The sequence below is a fragment of the Ailuropoda melanoleuca genome, chromosome 1 (assembly GCF_002007445.2).
Source record: "Ailuropoda melanoleuca isolate Jingjing chromosome 1, ASM200744v2, whole genome shotgun sequence".
NCBI lineage: Eukaryota > Metazoa > Chordata > Mammalia > Carnivora > Ursidae > Ailuropoda > Ailuropoda melanoleuca.
Window position 1 is genome coordinate 189920223 of NC_048218.1, and position 7495 is coordinate 189927717.

At 42.9% G+C, this 7495-nt stretch overlaps 1 protein-coding gene across 2 annotated transcripts in view; it reads left to right on the forward strand.

The window, feature by feature from the left end:
* The first annotated feature begins 7158 nt into the window (after positions 1 to 7158).
* The window catches only part of AHCYL2 (adenosylhomocysteinase like 2), a 163453-nt gene continuing 163116 nt past the window's right edge, over positions 7159 to 7495 (forward strand). The window contains exon 1 of one of the 2 annotated variants that reach the window (XM_034671909.1): positions 7159 to 7400. The gene's annotated coding sequence lies outside the window, so the exon portion shown is untranslated. Of the gene's footprint in view, positions 7401 to 7428; positions 7466 to 7495 lie in introns of those variants that run through there. The other variant, XM_034671912.1, reaches the window with a different exon arrangement.

The following is a 7495-nucleotide window of genomic DNA, read 5'->3' on the forward strand; positions in this document are numbered from 1 at the left end:
CTCTTGGTGTGCTGCTTTTTCACAGGCCCTGGTCTTGAGAGGGACACCTGACTGGCTCAGTCAGTAGAGCGTGCAACTCTTCATCTCAGGGTCGAGAGTTTGAGCCCCACATTAGCCATAGAGATTACTTAAAAAAAAAAAAAAAGTAAAAAGTAAAGTAAAATTAAATTAAAATAAAATAAAATAACATAACAACATAACATAACATAAAGTCCATAGGCCCTGGTCTTGACCTGTTTACCTGGTCCTGATCGCATTTTCCCCCACTTCCTCCTCAGGCTATTCTGAAAGGCAAACAGCTTGGTGCTATTGAGGTCATGACGGACAGATGTCAGGCTGATGTCAGCTTAATGTGCTGGCTGGCCTTCCCGGCCGCTGGTTTCCATGTGGACAAACACTCTTCTGTAGCCACAGCTGCCTCACCGTGTACTGCCCATAAGCCGACTGAGCGAGAACATGCAGCCTGCCTCTGCACTGATGATCGGAACCAAGGGGCCCCCTCGCTAGTGTCGGTGAGCATAGCTCTGGTGGCAATCCTGCTTCCCACCTCTGGGGACCTCTTCATTCTAAAAGGGGTGTCAGTAAGACCAGTGCATTCTGATCCACAGCTGGGCAGTCAAAGGAATTCCGACTTCCCCGAGGAAAGCCTGTTAGCACCACCTCCTCCAAAAAGATGTCAGTAGAAGATCAGGAGGTGGGTTGCAAGGACTCAGGATCATGGGGAAAGGATCTCTGGAGGAAAGGGGGTGATACCCACAGACTGGGAAGCTATTGTGGAGTACTGACCAGGTTTGTTCCTGTGATGGGGACATAAGCAAAACTGCCCAGAGCCAGATTTTAGGGGAAAGGGAACTAGCGTAATGATCTGATCGTATTCTGGGTACATCACACACAAACGATTATAATCATAGCTAACTCTTATTGAATGCTTGCTAGGCTCTTTTCAAGCACTTCGCATACATTAACGCATTGACTCTCACAACAGATCTGTGAGGCAGAGGGGTTTTAATGGTTCAGCCGAGGCCACATAGTAAGTGGTAATGTGGGGATTCTCCCAATATCTGGCTCCAGGGTGAGCTCTTGGCTGCTGCGTCTGACTGCCTCCTGTTTAATTCAGAGGGATTAGAGGATCTAGTTTTTTTTTTTTTTTTTTAAAGATTTTATTTATTTATTTGACAGAGATAGGGACAGCCAGTGAGAGAGGGAACACAAGCAGGGGGAGTGGGAAGAGGAAGAAGCAGGCTCATAGCAGAGGAGTGATGTGGGGCTCGATCCCATAACGCCAGGATCACGCCCTGAGCCAAAGGCAGACGCTTAGCCGCTGTGCCACCCAGGCGCCCCTAGAGGATCTAGTTTTTTGAAGAAATAACTTCAGCAAAGCAAAATGACTTACTCACAACCTCACAGCTCGTATGGACCCCGGCCCTAGGGTGTTCCTAACTAAACAAATCCAGACTCTCCAGTCTCAGCTCTGGCTCTGGATTTTTCCTCCCCTCCAGGTTTTCTGTGCTGGGTTCCCTCTGGCCTCCCTGAACCCCTTGGTGCTTGCTTACCTCACTCATTCTTGCCATTAGTGCCTCTCTCAGTGGGGATATAGCTATTTTTTAACCCTTATCGACAAGAGTATTCAAAACAGTAAAATGTATCAGCGTGGTCTAATGATCTTTTCCGAAATAAGGGAAAATGTTAACAATTTTATTTCTTTTCACCTCCGTGGACATTCCCTCCATCCCTTCTTTCTTTAATGGGAATACTTATATAAAGGATGAGGAATGGGACATAGTGGGGAGTTGACTGTGGGTTTTAAAAGCTCAGAAATGTTACCTTTCTACCTCTGGTCGTGGAGGCTGGCAGAGACGCTGTAACCACAAGAGGGCACTGTGAGCCCACTTTTTGTGAACACTTACGTTAGGCGGCAGACAGAGGTCCAGGACTGAGACATTCCAGCAGGGCAAGAAATCTTGCAGTATTTTCATAGGAGCACCAGCTTTCAGGACTGAGTCACAGTGCACTTTCCTACCAAAGCTCCTGAACTAGATCCCTGGATGAGATACTTCACGGTCCAAAAAGAGCTTGGTTGGGGAGCTCCCTGTGGCCTGGCTGCTGCCCTGAGAACAGAGGTCTCCAGGCATTCAGTGCCAGGGCACTTCCTCCCTCAACTGCTCCTTTGGGTCCCTTGCCACACTGAGTTTAGGCATCCATCCATCTTCCTAGGTGGGGAGGCCTGCCTCTGTTGGTCCCAACTTCCTTTAAGTGGTCTGGCCACTGCCCCAACCCTTCCTCTGCCTGCTGGAGTTCCATTTTTTTTTTCACCTAAGAAATTGAAAAGATATAGAAAAGCACAAAGAACAACCTAATAAACACCCATATTCCCACTACTCAGAATTAACTCCTTTTTTAAAAATTATTTTACCATATTTCCTTCCAGCTTATTATTATTATTTTTTTAAGAAATAAAGTGTAACAGATTTTGCTAACGTCCCCTGTGACCAACATCCCCGGTCCATTTTTCCTCCCAATTTCCCTCTCTTTGACAGAAAAACAACTCTTTGAGGTCAGTGGGTTGCCTTCCAGTCCATTATTGAACTTTCATATATGCATATGCAGCTAGGTAGCCATAAACTGTTTATGTATTGCTTTTGCCTGCTTTTTAACTTTTTCTTTTCATCTTTTCAACTTCTTTTGAGCTGCACGTGATACAGTGTGAAAAGTCAAATTGTTCTATGGGTCTTGTTTAACACAGCTGTCTTGGGACCTGACTCCACCAGATACCCCATCATTTCCTGTTCTTGGGAGTCAACCAATTTATTTTAGACGATTTTTATATTTACTTCCATATGTCTGAACAACATGATAATGTTACCTCTTGAATGTTCATTTGAGGTGTTATCATTTGACTTTTTGATACACAGTATCAGGATTTAGTGGTATTTCAATCTTTGCCTACGGGAAAAACAGAGCGGCAGGGGGAGGAGCCAATAGTAACAGCTTCCAAAGCTGGAAAGCAAATGATGAGTGGTAATTTGGCAGATGTGAAAAAGCAAAGTCTTAGCCAGCAGGAGGGAAAACTTACATTGCAGCACGCCCAGAAGACTTTGAATTGGAGGCAGAGGGTACTTCTGAAGGTAGAAATGAAAACAGGACGACTTGTCCCTGATCTCCTATCTAATTCTGAGCAGTCAGATGACTGCCGTTCTCACACCTGGCTTTCTGTCCATTCATTATCTAGGGAAGGTTAACAGAGTAGGTATTTGAAAGAATTATCTTCTAGCTTCCAGAATTAATTTTAACAAGTTCAACATCTTTCTGACTCTTGAGCTTTTGTAAAATTTTTATTCCTTGACCCACTCCAGACATTTAAAGGATTATCTCTTTGTCCCTAGAACTTTGAAGTTTTATGATGATGTATATTAATGTAGGTCTATTTTCATCTGTTGGGCTAGGTACCTAATGACCCCTTTCATTGAGGAAATTCTCATCTTTCAGTTTTGGGAAATGTAAAAAATTATTTATTTGATTCACATCCCCCTCCACACACACACACACACACACACACCTCATTTACTTCGTCACCTCATTTAACACTCTTATTACTCAGATGTTGGACTTCTTGGACTGGTCTTCTAATTCATTTAATTTGTTTGTTTGCTTTTGAGTAATCTGTACACTCAACCTGAGGCTCGAACTCATGACCCCGAGATCAAAAGTCGCACGCTCTTCTGATTGAGCCAGCCAGGAGTCTCTTCTTCTTCTTCTTTTTAATTTAAAGAAAAAACTTATTGAAGATATGAAAAACAATTCCTAAAAGACCAACTTTTCCGGAAAACTGTAACTACACAATGCATTCCATCTATCATGTTAAAACATGCATTAGGCACAAATTAAAAACCATGAAACAAGCCACCATTCTTCAACAATCTGAGCAAAAAGAAAATGCAATTTTCCCGGTTTTAATTTCTTTCTCTTTTTATTTATTGAGTTTTAAAAAAATGTCTGCTCCGTGCTTTCATTTTAAAAGTCTCATGTTTGTTTTCTCAATGTTCACTTCTTAAAATAGCATGTTCTTTCAGAAATACAGTATCTTAAGTCTCTGAGGATATTCATGATTTTTTTTTTTTGGTCTTGATTTTTTTCTTGATGCATAGTTTCTGTTTCCTTTAAGTCACTTATTTTTTTCTCCTTGCTTATGTTGGTCTCTGTCTTTTGTATTAAAGGTTTTCTTCATATATCTGAGGACTGTCTATCTGCTCGTACTTAAGAGTGTGACGCTAAATGGTTCTCTGGAAACTCTGTGAAAATGGGTATGGTCTTCATCAAGAGTGATCTGGCTGGCCCATTTCCTTGGGGGAACTCTCAGTGTTGATTATCTTCAAGTTTTCTCTCTTGAGTTGGTCAGATACCTCAGAAGTTCTTCCAATTTCCCACATGGCACATACATTCTTGCTTGCCAGGGTGTAGCAGCTGAATAGAACTAGTAGGGAAGAACTGTAGTCTAAATATTTCATAAACTGCTGGCCGTGGCTCCTCCAGTCACAAGGGCCAGACGACAGCTCAGTCGGCAGTGAGTGGCCTGTGGCATTTGCTTGTAATTGCGATGAGTTTGTCCCTCAATCCCAAACCTTTCCTGAATGGATTGACAAGATAGGCAGTATGGTGAAACCGAAGTCTGGAATGGAGTACAAAGGCTATCTGGTATCTGTAGATGGCTATCTGAGCATGCAGCTTGCAAACACAGAAGAATTTTTGGTGGAGCATTGCCTGGACATCTCGGTGAAGTTTTAAGATCCTAACCCAGAGGAAGGAGAGTGGTATATAGAAACACAACAAGGCCCTCCATACCCAGTGGGAAGTCATGGACCACATGTACTCAGTGACTGCCCAATCCCGTACTTCTTATTGGACAGATAATCTTGCAGTATAAAGATCTCTGACTTCTGGTCCTGAATCTGCTGCTAAATCTGAAGTACTCTAAGTAAATCATTTTAACCTCAATTATTAATCTCATTATTTTTACAATGTGAGGATTAGAGGACCCTTCCAATTATATGTAATTCTCTGGGTTTGCTATCTCCATTGTTGAGTGAAAGCAGCAAGGGTCCTGGCTACTCTTTGTAAAAAGGAGAATACATACATAAATACATAGAATATTTCTAGAAGGTTGCAGATGAAACTTAACTGGTTGCATGCAGGGAGAGGAGCTGAAGGTGATTTACTTTTCACGAAATTCTCTTGTATCTTTGGAACTTTGAAAAACAAACTAACAAATAAATATTTCACAAACTTGTGCTTAATCATCCTGTTTCCAGCTTGGTATTTCCATCTTCAACTGTGCCTGGTGTCCCTCAGTAACAAAGATGGCAGAAGCAGCAGGTGTGTAGGATGGAGTTGAGAATGGTTGAGGAGTGTGCCCTGATGTTTGGTCCTAACCAGAGGAGGGTGTCTGGATAAATAAAGGATGAATATCAGTTTCCTTCAGCGTTCCAACTCCTTAGGTTTTGTAACCACATCCCACTGAGGAATTAATTCCTCCCTTCAGTAATCAATTCTGGTGGCAGTCCAGGTAGGCAGCTGCTGTCTATGAGCTCCGACACATGCCAGGTGGCTGTACCACAGGTCCCTTGTGTATTAGGGGGAAGAAAGAAATCAGTTATAGAGCTGCTAATCTCTGCTCCGACAGCTGGAGGATGAAGCTCTGGGCTGGTTCTTTATAACAGGAAGGAAATTCTGAAAGGCACAGTGTGAAAAGAAACCTTAAGAAGCCCTTGGGTCTGGTGGACTTGTGGGCTTTGTGGAAATGGCAATGCTCACATGCCTTCCAACACATAGTGTTAGGCATAAATTTGAAGACCAGGATGCCAAAGACTCCATTCAGGGTAAAACAACTCCACAAATGAACAGATTTCCCAAGACAGCTGTAACAAAGAAGTAGGAGATCAAAGCAGATGATTTCTCCCTCTCCTTGCCAGGGAAAATTTAGTTACTCTAAAGACTAGATGTCCAGAGGTCTTCTGGGATTGTCAGAGCTATTGATTACTCTCTGAACAACCCAAACTGTAAGATCCCCCTTGCCTCAGTTTCCCTCAGTATAGAGAAGAAATAACCTAACCCATAATCTGCCACTCAATTGCATTTTAATGTATTTTTTTCTATTTTAAAATAATTTATTTACGTATTTGAGAGAGAGAGAGAGTGAGAGAGAGCAAGCACGAGGGGGGTGGTAGGCACGGAAGGAAAGGGAGAAGCAGACTCCCCACTGAGCAGGAAGCGTGATCCCAGGACCCTGGGATCATGACCTAAGCCGAAGGCAGATGCCTAACCAACTGATCCATCCAGGTCCCCCTAATGTATTTTTTCAAATATCATTTAAACAGTAAAATCTTATGGAATGTGAAATTTTGTATCCTGCTTTTTGTGAAATTTTGTATCCTGCTTTTTTAGCATATTATCATAAGCATTTATTTCTCTTCATCATTAAAAAAAGTTCTTGGCAAACTAAATTTTAAAGGCTGTAACCATTCCCCTATTGCTGGACATTAAAGTAATTTCAAAACCTTTTTGTTACTAAGAATAAAACCATTATATGTCTTTGTGTTTAGATCTTTTAAAATAAAACAAAAGTTTCATCTAAAAAACTACTTCGGCATCGACAAACAGTCTAAAACCTCGAAGAAAAACTTAAAACTACAGAGTAAAAAGTCATCTCAAATCTCATCACTTAAAGAAATTACTGTTCATATTTTAGTTAATACGCCTCTCTGTTTCTGTATTTATCCGAATTTCATATTATTTCTCTGGTAGAATTAATGGGTCAGATTTTGCCTTGCTTAAGGTTACGTGTTATTTCTTAGTTTTGAAATTTCGACCTAGTGATACCTAACTTCTTTTTTAGACTGATTTTAAACTTCCAAACTCAAAACGTGACAGGATTTGCCACAGCAGGTAAGGTCCTATTTTTATTCCTTCTACAAACATAGCCATTAAAATTCGGAAAGCTGCGTGGGGGGTCCAGACTTCACAGAAAGGGAAAAACCAAGCCACTTTAAGCCTTAGGCCGGCACTCGCCCCACGTGACGTCTCCGCTTTTCCTTTAAATGTCTGGTCACGTGATCACAGACGCGCACAGACGGAGGAAATTCATGCTGTCAGGGTGGGGAGTCGTTCCTCCCCCACCTTCCCAACCCTAGGGTTCCTGGCTTTCCCTTCCCGGAAGCCGCAGCTCCTCAGGAGATTTTCTTCCTCATCGTCTACATCGTGTTCGTCTAATCTCACTCCTTTCCTTTCCGTTAGTCGCGGGTGCTAGAGCTCCATCTCTCTTACAGAATCCCACTAGCCAGAGGCAGGGCGACTGGGACTACGACTCCCAAGAGACGTCGCGGGCCCCGCCCCCAGTGGCTCGCAGTGTAGGTCGGGGGCTGAGGTCCCACGGTCTTCTGGCCGCGTGCTGCCCGGAGCAAGCGCGCTACAGGTTCCGTGGCGCCTCGCGCGCGAGCCGAGC